This window comes from Cydia strobilella, chromosome 3 (genome assembly GCF_947568885.1).
Source record: "Cydia strobilella chromosome 3, ilCydStro3.1, whole genome shotgun sequence".
Classification (NCBI taxonomy): Eukaryota; Metazoa; Arthropoda; class Insecta; order Lepidoptera; family Tortricidae; genus Cydia; species Cydia strobilella.
In genome coordinates this window covers 15,798,670-15,812,621 of record NC_086043.1, presented here as the reverse complement: position 1 = coordinate 15,812,621, position 13,952 = coordinate 15,798,670, and the positions used below count along the sequence as shown (strand labels likewise).

The 13,952-nt window shown below is 39.4% G+C and overlaps 1 long non-coding RNA gene across 1 annotated transcript in view; it reads left to right on the top strand.

The window, feature by feature from the left end:
* LOC134756031 (uncharacterized) overlaps positions 1-13,952 on the top strand; it is a 473,838-nt gene that overhangs the window by 391,087 nt on the left and 68,799 nt on the right. The gene's annotated exons all lie outside the window — the stretch shown is intronic.

Sequence of the window (13,952 nt, the reverse complement as noted above, 5' to 3'; positions counted from 1 at the left end):
TATTATTATTATTATTAGACATTATTTCCCTCTTTAAGCAAATACGGACTCAAATAGATAGGGATGTTACATAAGTACAAATATATTGACTTTATTGTTTATCGTATGTCTGTATATATTGATGGCGTTTAGAATTTAAAACTGCAAGTTGCCCTTTACTTTTTCAGAAAACAGCAAACCCATAAGAATAAAAATAAAATACTCTTGTATTTTACTCATTACAAGAAACTCCATAAACTTCGGGTTGTAAAGAGAAAGAATTGTTGGAAAACGAAAGAGTAAAAAACATTTGTGAAATTACTAGAATGCAAATCTCGGTTTTGCGGGTCTCGTAAAATTTCAAAAGCTCGTTAGGCCGAAACACAAATCTTATGCCAAATAATATTCTACGGTTTATAGAGGCTTTACCGCAACGCTTCTTTTGTTTCAGAAATATGCCCAAATTATTTTGTTAGGTAGCGGTAAAAGAGAATTAGATGTAAAAATTTCTGAAGTAAAACATACTTACTCAAAAATTCTTTAGAAATACCTGATACCAGTCAACACTAATCAGTAGAGTAGCTAACTCAGCTAACTTTACTTACATCGACTTGAACAGAACAAAGCGAGGACATGTCATTATAAACGGCATATTTTCATAGAAATTTGACATCAATGATGATTTTGCCACACTTTGTCATTGCAAATGCCAAGCAGAGTTAGCTTGGTCCAACTTTAGTAGCTGATTAGAATAAATAAAACTTTATTTTATCAGCGTCCTTCCAATTCAACTTTATTTCAAAGAAATCAGCAAAAAGTGGGTAGCAATTAATATTCCCTGTAGTTAAGTATATATGTAGTTTACGCAACAAGGAGTAGAATTCCTCAAAGATTGTAAATATTTCAATATTCATCGAGTTTTAACGAAATCAAGGAAGTTCTCATCTAGGATTTCGTACCCGGAACAAGCAGAGCATTTGCTAAGTGAGACGACTCCGGCACCGGTATCATTTTGCGGGGAATACTTATTTATTCATAACACTTTATTCCTTTGGCAATATACTTCTCAGTCCCTTCTTATTACCGACCAACCTGCACAGGGATAAAACCACCCTAAACCGTTAAGCTTAATCACTAGATTACTTTAAATTGTAAACGCTAAGTCGAGAGTCTGAAAGGGTTGTTTTCTGAACTCGCGAAAGCTACTTCGAAGATAATTGCAAAAGTTTAGATAACACCATTTATCAGAATGTTCAAATAAAAATACTTTAATTTTTAGGGTTCCGTACCTCAAAAGGAAAAAACGGAACCCTTATAGGATCACTCGTGCGTCTGTCTGTCTGTCTGTCTGTCCTTCTGTCACAGCCTATTTTCTTCGAAACTACTGGACCAATTAAGTTGAAATTTGGTACATATATGTAAGTTTGTGACCCAAAGATGGACATGTAACGTAAACAAATTAATTTTAAACACGGGGGCCACTTTTGGGGGGTAAATGAGAAAATTAAAAAAAAAAATTTTTGTCAAACTATATCGTGTTGCATATCAAATGAAAGAGCTCATTGTGAGAATCTCAAATATATTTCTTTTATAATTTGAAGATAAATAGTTATGAAGTTATTCAAGAAAATATGCAAAAAATGACCATTCCCCCCTTTATCTCCGAAACTACTGGGTCAAAATTTTTAAAAAAAATACACAAAATAGATCTTTACCTATATCACTGGAAAACCTATTAGAAATGTGCAATCAAGCGTGAGTCGGACTTAATTACTTAGTTTTTGATCCGACCCCTACGGGTTTTTTAAAGACATTTCACATAAAAAATACATTGTCTAAATTGTGTAATGTACGGAACCCTTGGAACGCGAGTCCGACTCGCACTTGGCCGGTTTTTTTTAACTGATCCGAAATATCATGGTTGTAATTTAAAAACTTGGATAATAATAACGAAAATTAGGAGACTTCGCTCGCTATTTATTCTGAATTTTGCAACTGAGGTAGCTATTTACACGCTGCAGGAATTTTATGATGAGGTATCATATCATTAGAAATATCTATATCTTACAACTTACACAACAACACAACTTAAACAACTTTGTTTATAACTTTGTTAATATTATGCTTAAAGTAAGCAAATTAGCACTTAAGATGCACTACTCAATGTGATCTCATATACGCAATTCCGAGAAAATAATTGTAGTAGTTCGCTATATTTATAAGATTGCTGCGCCCTTTCAGGGTCCATATTATGTACTTACCTAATATTGTGTAATATGTTTGCAATAAAAGCTGTTGACTTTTTGACGTTTTACCATTTTACGCAAAGCACCCCAAAATAGTAAGATGCATGCAAGCGGTAAGGTAATTCATATGAATTAGCTTTCATTTTAAAAGGGTAGACGAGCCATGTTGCGTATTTGAGGCGGCTACAAAAAGCGGGCATTAAGTTCCCGTGTTATGAGCAGGCGTGGTCAGGCAGCGCGGCGGTGCATTAATGCCTTACAACTTAATGCAAGCTTGCACGCGCACTCGGCCCTTCACGAGTTGCTCAAAGAGTATGCGATACATGCACAAGTATAATGTTACGCAGGTAAAGTTGCAGGCTGCATGTGCTTTCGCATGGCTTATATACATTATTTAATTCTCAAGTTGAGGAGACTGAAAGAACCGAAAGCCAAGTGCGAATGGTAATTGAAGATTTAAAGTTTCTGGTTTTTTTTAACGCTAGGTTACCCACGGGGGCCATGGGTGGTTCCCCCGTTCCACAACATTTGTGTCAAATTGTGCAGGTTGTTTTTAGAAAAAACAAATCTGCTAACGAAAAACTGTAGGTAATTTGAACTGACAAGCCGGACTAGTATAAATACTTTCAAAAAATCATAAGTTAAATGGCAATTGCATTATGACTAAAGCCAAAACAAGGTCTGGTGTGTTACAGCTTTCTGTGGAGAGTTCTTATGTATACAACAAAGTGTCATATAAGAATTTAATATCATCTGTAAGGCAACAAGCAAGTGAAGTAATAAAGTTTTTTTCACCAATAATAACTAGCTCTGAAGGAATATTGCCTGGAGATGGAATATTCACTATTTTTCAAGTGTGAAAATGAGGCTGGCTTTATTTGCAGCTACGGTGTTATTAGTCTCATTTTGTTGACTCTTTGTCAACCGCCAACCGGCTGAAAGCATAAAAGCCTTAGCTTTGTGCAACCTAGGGTCACTTGGAAAATGCATAAGCTAGTTTTAATTAATGCTGCTCATTTTGTACGAGGTATTTACTAGCGGAGAAACATTAACGGACCATTAAGATAAAATTAATGTTTAAAGTTTCATATTATCTACTGAATATTCGAGTGGATCGCTATAACATTTTGAGTATATTTTAGAATTAAAGTGCATTTACAATAGTTTACAGTTTAGTTTGTAAGTGTTAAATTGTGTGTAGGTAACGCCTACTTGCAAATAGCTGGTTCAAATCTGTCAGTGGTTTCAATTAAAAACGAATCATAACTACTACCACCGAATAAAATGGTACTGCCGTACAGAAAGGAAACTTCCTACAAAACTCGAAGTTTGACAGCGGTTCAGGGACGAATCATGCTGTCCCTTTCTAATATATGGAACTGTCCCTTTCGGCTATTTAGGGTTGTCAAAATTCAAGTCATTATCTCATCTGTGGTCGTGCACGCGAAAGGACGTCAAGTTGTATCAACCCTATTAATTGCTCGGCGCAATGCTAAACCGAACGGAGCCGAGAATGCCCGAAAGGAGGAGTTCCTCTCCCCTGCTACTACTGAGAACCACGACTGCAAATCGCCTAAAGCATACAGAACAATATAATCCTTTAATCAACATTTTGTATTTGTCTCGTTAAAATGTGTAATGACATGACATAAAACGATATCCCTAACTAATGTCCATACACTAATATATTTTTTATAAGAATTAAATAAGTCAATATGTAAGACGATGGCTACCACATAGCTACCCAAATATTTGACCTATTTCACACATTATAATAAATACCCTTGAAATTTCAAGTAAACCATAAGTCGTTTTCCCTTCAAACAAGCATGTAATCAAATTATATAGAACAATGATTTCCAAGATGTACTCCCCTGCCAGCCACTAGTATCCAAGAAACAGGCAGCAACGCCGAGGAACAATGGGTCCAAATTATACAAATGGAAATGGGAATTACTTAATCAAAGGGTAGTAGTAGTAACAGGCTTTCAGAGGCCCATGTGAAGACTAATTCGATTCGAACTGTTTAGTGTAGGTACACGTACAGTTGAAGGTATAATATAAGTAAGACTACACTAAGTTTGTTTAAGTATGATATCAGTATGAGATCAGAGTAGTAGAGTGTAGAGTGCGTAATAAGTAGAGTAGAATTTCTAACAAAATAGCAGTTTCTTAGTTGAAATTGCATGCTTAAATTAAGCGAACATTAAAAACAATCCCCACAAGAACTCAAGCTAATTTTACTAAGAGGTTGGCATAGATTCACAAACGTAATTCCAACATCCTCTGTGTGGTACTTGATATGTTTTGGACTGTAGCCAAAATCCTTTCCATTCAGAATTATATGCTTCTTGTTTTATTATCTTGATTCTAGCAATATCATAAGACCTAGATACAAGTAGTCAAGTACTTTTACAAATTTGAATTTGATTTTCAATCGTCTTACGCGCGAAACAAAATTCGATATTTATTAGTTTTATTACATAGGAAAAAAACGGAACTGCCTGTCACAACATAATACCCAGATTACATGAAAACCTATAAGAAAGTCAAGCATGAACTGCGTGAAACACTATGTGATATTGTACATTATATACGGAACCCTTGGGACGACTTGCACTTGTCCGATTTTTTATCTAATCAAAATACTACCCAATCCAGTCCACAAATAGGCACTTTATCGTTGAAAGATTGGTCAAAAAATCGCTAATATAAAACATCTCTTTCTATACAAATTCTTAACAAAATTTTCTTAAATAGGTACCTAGAGTACCTACCTAATGATAAACATAAGTACCCCCGAAAAATCCAAGCCCTTATAAAAAGGTGAATGGCTGTTTAGATAAAAGTAGGTCAGGATTGGTAAATAAATTCGCATTGACGGTAATGCGTGTCGACATTACACTGCTTTCCACGATAAAAGGTCTTAACTTACGTTAAGTTACAACAAAACTCTGCCATTCTGTCAAGGCCGTGAAGGACTATTATTGCTCTCATCGCTTCCTGAGTTCATCGCTTCTAGTTGACCGGTGCAAGAATGATCTTATACTGCATAAGGTTGTTACAAATGTCGAGGTCCAAAGAATACTGGTTTAGTTTGTAACGAGTACGCGAGACGATGGAAATATGAGCGCAATACGGTCCCCGAGGGCAGGTCATCCGTCGTTGTGTCGATAACATTACTCAAGCGGCAGAATAAATCAGGCAGAAATCGATGTTACACTAGTTTTGGTAATGGATGCTTTCAGTAACTTACTTACGGAAGGAATATATTTACCTACGTGGAGTTTTTATTTAGTAAAGTTAAAAGAAAACGGTCAACGCAAATTTGTTTAAAATACGACGAGTTATAGGGTCCTTTGTAGCTTGGTGGTAGAACAAAGTTCTAAAAGTAATAAGGGTTCGGAAATACGACAAAAAACATCTCTTCTCAATAGTTTGTCTTGGCGTAGGCTCCACTATGCCCTTAGACTCCTTAGAGGATTGAAAATAGAACAGTGAGTACTAGGTTTTAGTCTACCTTGTTGTAGTTGGTTTGGGAATGGTGGCCCTGCTTACGAAGGTAACGGAGGAAGACGTTAAAAATATGTTGCGGCGTGGCCTGTGTATGTAGTGTTTTATACAGAAAACCAACTGAAACGTTTATAGGCAACTAAATTATTTTCAAGAGTGAATAATATTATATTATTTTATTAAATGATTGCAGTTGCAGATTCTCAAACATTTCATTCTGAAATTCAGAATGAAGTGAGTTTAACACGTGTATTAAAGGGCAGGTTTTAATGGCTTATAATTATATTAAAGCGCGAAGCTAAAGGTACCGACGTAGATATTTTACTTGCAATATTTGCATCACCAATTAAACAAAGGAACCGCGTTAGTCATTATATAGGTATGTTAAAATTTTAAATATGACATAATAATCCAGATTCCCCTCTTGAATTTTTAATACCCCCTAAGGGAATAAAAGTTAAACCCCTTCCTTAAATGCAGTGAGCCAAAAGGCTATGAAAATTAATAAATTATGAAAGTGCCTTAAGGAATGGAATATAAAACAACGAACTGCAGGCAGGCCATATTGAAAATTACTCAGTGTATGTACTCAGCGCAGACTTACAGGGGTAAATTAATGTTTCATAGACACTGTTCATTTCCGCTAAAGATAAATAGGTAACTTGCATTTCAATTAATAAAGTCTCTGTTGACTTGCCAACTACCCTTCGAGTCTTTCAAACAACCACAGAATAAAGCATTCATGAAGGGTGAGTGCCTATTAGGGAAGCGTTGGTATGCGTAGTCTTTGTAATTTGAATTATGTAAATACTTAGATTTATGGACATCACTATATAGTATAAAACAAAGTCGCTTCCTGCTGCCTGGATGGATGTCTGTCCCTATAGGTATGCTTAGATCTTTAAAACGACGTGACGGATTTTGATGCGGTTTTTTAAATAGATAGTGATTCAAGAGGAAGGTTTATATGTATAATACATTGGCGTTGCACCCGTGCGAAGCCGGGGCGGGTCACTAGTTATTAAATACAGAAAAGTTCGCACTAATAATCTGTCTCTTTTGTAACGAAGCGGTATTACAGGTAGGTAGGTATTTATCGATTGTATTCTCCTTGTATTCTAATGCGCATGTATTTTCGTACCTACATGTTGGTAAGAAAAGAACTCTTCAGTGTGCTACAAAGGTTTCAAAGGTAAAGATAGACCCGTTCATATAACCCCAAGCGAACATGCGCAACAATTTTCTGGCCTACTTCGTTGTGCCCGTAAGGCCCGGCTTTACGCAGTAAATAATATAGGTATTAAGTCAATGGCTATACAAACCCTTAAAATAACCGTACCAAAAAAATACATTTAAACCGAATATTACCTTCGGTTACCGCGATAGTTACTCATGAAATAAGACTATGAAAACAGATTATATCGCGTATATATAATCGTGGTCAACGGATGACACCCCGAAGTAGGTATAAAATAAACTTACTATAAAAGATCTAAAGGAGATCAACTCAAAAAGGCACGTATTAACAGTGGGGAGACACTCCTCCTTTCGGGCATCCTCGGCTCCGTTCGGCTTAGCATTGCTCCGAGCAATTATTAGGGTTGGCACAACTTGACGTCCCTTTGCGTGGACGACCACAGATAAGATAATGACTTGAATTTTGACAACCCTAAATAGCCGAAAGGGATAGTGCCATACATTAGAAAGGGACAGCATAATTCGTCCCAGATTCGCTGTCAAACTTCGGGTTTGTAGGAAGTGTCCTTTCTGGATGGATGGATGTCAATCAATCAATCAATCAATCAATTTATTTTGCTATAATAAGGGTTGGTTTACAGGTGTCGTTCGATACCTCCCCGAGGGGAGGTATGAGTGGCCGTGTCCGCCTTCCGGCTGCGACGGCTGTTGCGGGTCGCTCCCCACCGATGTGGGGAGGTCAAGCTTCGTCATTTGGGGGACATGAAATAAGACTATGAAAACAGATTATATCGCGTATATATAATCGTGGTCAACGGATGACACCCCGAAGTAGGTATAAAATAAACTTACTATAAAAGATCTAAAGGAGATCAACTCAAAAAGGCACGTATTAACAGTGGGGAGACACTCCTCCTTTCGGGCATCCTCGGCTCCGTTCGGCTTAGCATTGCTCCGAGCAATTATTAGGGTTGGCACAACTTGACGTCCCTTTGCGTGGACGACCACAGATAAGATAATGACTTGAATTTTGACAACCCTAAATAGCCGAAAGGGATAGTGCCATACATTAGAAAGGGACAGCATAATTCGTCCCAGATTCGCTGTCAAACTTCGGGTTTGTAGGAAGTGTCCTTTCTGGATGGATGGATGTCAATCAATCAATCAATCAATCAATTTATTTTGCTATAATAAGGGTTGGTTTACAGGTGTCGTTCGATACCTCCCCGAGGGGAGGTATGAGTGGCCGTGTCCGCCTTCCGGCTGCGACGGCTGTTGCGGGTCGCTCCCCACCGATGTGGGGAGGTCAAGCTTCGTCATTTGGGGGACGAATTGGCTGCTTGTGTGTTGTGTGGTCTAGCTCTTTGCTACCGATCGTTACCCAACCCCACGACCCCTAGCCCGGTGATACCGTTTGAGCGGGGCCAGGTTTCGGGGCCGCGGTGAACGCGACCGGTAGCTTAGCTAGCGTGAGTGGCGCGTTGTATCCGATGTGTACGGGTTTGTAGGAAGTGTCCTTTCTGTACGGTATTCTCGGAGATGTAGGCAATTAAGGCAGCGTACTACGGAGTACGGCTGGGTGACATCGCGCTATAATGCCGATATAACGTGTGCGTTTCAGTATGGTGTTTCCTTCAAAGAATACCTACTGGGCGGTGCCGAAGTGCTGAACTAGTACCGAGCTTTTAGGTGTGCTGGCCATAAGGGCGTCCGCTAGCTAGCGCAGTTCCACGGAGCGGTAACGGCGCGGACGCGTGCGACGGATTTTACCTACAACATAATATGTCACCCGCGTGCGTATGCGCCCGCTCCGTGCACCCACACCAGAGGGCCTACCGCAAACCACGTTCGAAGTGTTGCCTCTCTGTCGCACTTGTATATTCGTATGTAAGTGTGACAGGGAGGCAACACGTCGAACGTGCGAACCACCCTCAGGCCCTCAGCTAGGCTTATACGTAACGTAACTATCAATATTTATACGTAACTAAATGTAAGAAAATAGCTAATATCATCGTGTCGCACTAACATTAGATAACTATTCCAGGTTTCGAAAAAAATCGAAAGGTAATAATCGATCCGCAATACAAAAAAGTATGTCTATCTATGCAATAGGATGAAAACTTTTATTGATCCCCAAATGCCACAACGGACATCGGACATACCCTTCAGAGGGGCTGCGAACAGCGCCAGTATCGCGTTTGAGTAGCGGCCTCAGGGCGGAAAGCGAGCCCGCAAACGACCCGTACACACCTGGAGGGTGGAGTCCTTCGAGCCGTAGGACTGAGCTGGAATGAGGCTAAGACGGTTGCTCAAGATAGAAAGGCGTGGAAGGATCTTGTGGAGGCCCTAAGCACCTCCGGAGTGCATTAGGACAAACAACAACACAACAAGTGCTACAACATAGTTTCAAGTAGCCACGTAACTAAAACCAGTTGATTTCACGTACCTTTTGGCAGCGAACGGCGTCTTCTATGGTGATTTGATGGATTACACCTTATACTATTCACAATAACAAGTTATCTAAAAGTTAGTTCTTGACTTTTGAAGACATCACATAGATAGAAAAAAGTCACCGACAGGCTGTTGGCCTAGGAAATATTTCCAAAAACACACTTTCAAATAGGAATATGTCTTATGATCACTACATTTTACATTTTATTATTTAAAATTTTATAAACTATAAAAAATTTGTCGCTTGACAAAACAAAAAAGCAAAACCGAACCGAAAAAACTAAATTATACTCGCACTCCTATTGGTTGATTTGAAACAGAGCGTCTTGCGCAGTGCGTGTGGTGTTGCCACAGTAGCATTGGATTGCAACGTATTTTACAGCTAGCCATGATCCAAGCCATGATGCAGTGTCGCATGTTGCACTGCAGATATCTAGGAGGATATCCTCCTAGGCAAATATAGTCTGTCAAGCCGTTTGCGTCAGAAGAAAAAGCGACAAATTTAAAAAATGTAGGCGCCTTTTTCTACTGATAAAGTGGGTGTGCCAAAGTATAGCTTTGTACTCTGAATTCGAATAATTTCAGCGAGCCCTTTGCAGTTTATATATCAAAGCGGACTAATTCTAGTTTTACAGAACACATGTATTTTAAATCGAACCGAAAATCGAGATTTCGTTGTCTGCCTCTTTTTCATTTATGCTGTTTCGACCGACTGAGAGCCCGTTGGTCTTAATAGACCAGCAAACGAAAAAAATGGTTCGAAAGAAACGGCAAAGTCCGTCTAAAGCGCTATCACATGTCTCACTTAATGAGGGCTAACGCGTATGAATTCGCCGCTAGGGGCGCTAGTGTAGATGGTGGTCTTTTCCATAGTTCGAAATGTCAAATGTCACTTGTCACTTCAATGACTGACAGCTGTTCTTTAGTCTTTTGGACCACCATCAACAGAGGCGCCAAATGGTGAGCAAAAAAACGATAGCCCTCATTCAAAATCCTGAATCGTAGAGGTATAACCGCGTTTAGTAAGTGACTGCGCTAAACTACGAACATTTTATTAAAATTTAATTAAGGCGTTGTTAGAGCGACAGAGAAAGATGCCCGCAATTTGGGAACTTCGGTGTTCGCGGTAGACCCTCTGCTTAGGATGCCAGTTAGGACGACTGTATACTATAATGTCTAAATTAACATATTACCAGTAACTATACGTTACTGCCTGCAACATAAATATGTGACGCGCGGAATTGCATAAATACCATGTAAGCAATAATAGTCCATAAATAACTAATGTTTAGATTTACTTGCTCTCTCTTTATACTTGACTACCGATAATATAACACATCTACGTTATGTTTGGTTTTACTTAACAACTCCATTCGGCTCTCCTTCCCAACTTATCTGATGGCGACCCATACCAGAAGAGGACCAGGAAAATGAACAGCACCACGGCGCATCGCACAAGAAAATAAAGAAAGAAGCCAAGACAAGATCGAAGATCGCCCTAATGAAGATTTAAATCGAAGAAACTTCCGACGCATTTTCAAGAAAGAAACCTCCCGCACATTATCAAGAAAGAAGCTTCCCGCGCATTCTCAAAAATTGAAAACCGAAGAAAGAAAAAGATGACCAAGAAACAAAAATCAAATTAAGAAGAGTACGAAGAAAGAAGAGCGTTGTCCAGGGTATCCCGGCTCGCAATTCAAGAGGTGTCCAGGGTAATCCCGGCCCTTTTTAAGAGGTGTCCAGGGATATCCCGGCCCATGCTCGAGGAAGTCCAGGGTTAGCCCGGCCCGTCATCGTCGTCGGAGCAGAAGCAGCCACATGGAGGTGTCAGCTCGCCAGCAACTGAATTAAATACTTATTGAACTTGAACTGAATTAAATATGTACAATTTATTTGTCCAATGTCATTGCGTCTCACTCACAGAACATACGAGTACGCAATGCGACAAAATGATTGGTCGGGTTATTAGTTGTCCACCATAAACCATACCAAATTTACGGTGGGGAATAAAAAAATGTGAGACTGTGACAAGGACAATCAATAATAGCACTTTCTCTGCTACTCCTACTGAAACTACACTTATAGAACAGTACATCTCGTTCGGTCATCTCAGGGCCTACCCCGAACACCCAAATTCGCAAATTGCGGGGATCTTTCTCTTTTGCTCCGATGAAGGCGTCATTAGAGTGACAGAGAAAGATAACCGCAATTTGCGAACTTCGATTTTCGCGGTTACAGCCCTAACCCCTCCCCCAATCCCATTTCATCTCTATATTATTGTACCTCTATGCGTTTAAAATAACACTTGCACTTCATTCATTCATTTATTCCTTTATAAAACATAGTTTTACATGTCAAATACACTGTCACTGCGTGTGCTATCAAAATCGTTGCAGACTTATCTTGGTCTGACTCTAAAGACATATGCAGACATGTTACATAAATGCAGTGATCGGAATAGGCGGAGTATAAATACTTACCTAAATTTGGTAGAACAGTCATAAAGTGGAGACTGCCTTGCGGTAACATTTTTTTCCGGGAAAAAGTCCCGGAAACGTACTAAGTAAATAATAATTAATATTGTCTTCGGTTACCGCGATAGTTACTCATGAAATAAAACTATGAAAACGGATTATATCGCGTATATTGAATTTATAATACATCCCGACGTTTCGAACTCTTTACAGCGTTCGTGGTCAACGGGTGACTGAGGAAAAATTACAAAATGCAAAAATACCCACATACTAAAATAATGAACAATCATAGACTACAAACTTTAAGGCTGGTTGTACATGCAAAATCGGTTCATAAGGCTAGTTATACACTATAATTATTTTTCAAGTAAAGATATATATATATACGCGATAAAAAAAAAAAAAAAAAAAAAAAAAAACAAAAAAAAAAAAAACTATGCCGGCTCCAACCCTACACCACGGACCCGAGAAGATTTAATTCCCTCCTAAATTGTAGGAGGGTATCCCAATATGGGACCGGCAACAAACTCGGCGGGACACATCTTTTCAAAACATCAGAATGTCCAGCATCATCCAACACTACGGTCTCACAGTCTATGTCTCGCTTGCTCCTTTATCAGGTGGACTACAGGATCCCAAGCTGGTGGTAGAGAAAAGCCATCTTCCCTATTAAAGTTTGGATATTTCTTAATCTCAATGGCCTCGCGCAGCATTCTGGGTATGTAACGCTTCTCCTTGGCAAGAACCAGAGGCTTATCAAACTTGATTGAGTGATTGGCTTTATCCATGACATGCTCACAGACAGCAGACCTAGGTCGACGGTGCTTAACATCAGCTATGTGTTCCTTCACCCGAGTGGAAATGCTCCGTTTCGTCTGCCCGACATATGATAGGCCACACTCACAGTCCAGCCTGTACACTCCTGCAGTCTGTAGAGGGGTATTGCATTTTACAGGCCTCAGGAATTGTGACATCTTCTTCATTGGCTTGAAATATGTTTTTATAGAAGCACGCTTCAAGATGTGGCTGATCCTGTCCGTGACCCCCCTGACAAAAGGCAGAATGGCAGGCCTGCGCTCAACTGTGGGGATCTTAATGTGGGACCTCTGGTTGACCCGCGGTATCCTGAGCTCGTTTGCCTGGAGCGCGCGCCTGGCATGCTGGAGCTCCGCGGCCAGATGCTGGTCATCACATATCCTCTGGGCTCTCTGAAACAAAGATTTGCCTACTGTAACAAGTTGACTGGGATGGTGATGCGATTTGCCATTTAAGTACCTATCAGTATGAGTAGGTTTCCTATACACAGTGCGACCTAGGGTGTTATCAGGATTTCTTTTTACCAATACATCTAAGAAGGGGAGAGAACAGTCTTTTTCCAACTCCATAGTAAATTTTATTTTGCTATGGATGGAATTTAGGTGATCCAAGAAAGTTGAAACACTACTTTTTGGAAGTATAGTAAAAGTGTCATCTACGTATCTTTTAAATATCTTCGGTCGCACAGGAGCCAATGAGAGTGCCCTCTCCTCGAAGTCCTCCATAAAGATGTCAGCGACTACTGGAGACACCGGAGACCCCATGGCCACGCCGTCGACTTGAAGGTAGAATTCACCATTCCATAGCAAGTAGCCAGATGTAAGGCAATGTTCCAACAGCTTAGCATATTCCTCTGACATGTTCTGCTCACATAACCTCTTCTTGACAATTTCAATGCAGTCTTGTACCGGTAGGCTTGTAAATAGCGACTGGACGTCAAAACTGACCATGATCTCATCATCAGTCAATGTTAGGTCTTTAATCTCACCGATGAAATGGTAAGAATCCTTTGTATGCGTGCTAGTGTTACCACGTAATGCTGAGAGGGCTTCCGCGAGGTACTGAGCCAATTTATATGTAACACGAACGCTGTAATGAGTTCGAAACGTCGGGATGTATTATAAATTCAATATACGCGATATAATCCGTTTTCATAGTTTTATTTCATAAATAATAATTGTTATAAATAAAGTAAATGCTTCAAAATGAGAATGTGTTAATTTTTATTTAAATAGGTATCTTCTATATAGGTATTTAAATATTGTCTCTTCGTAGT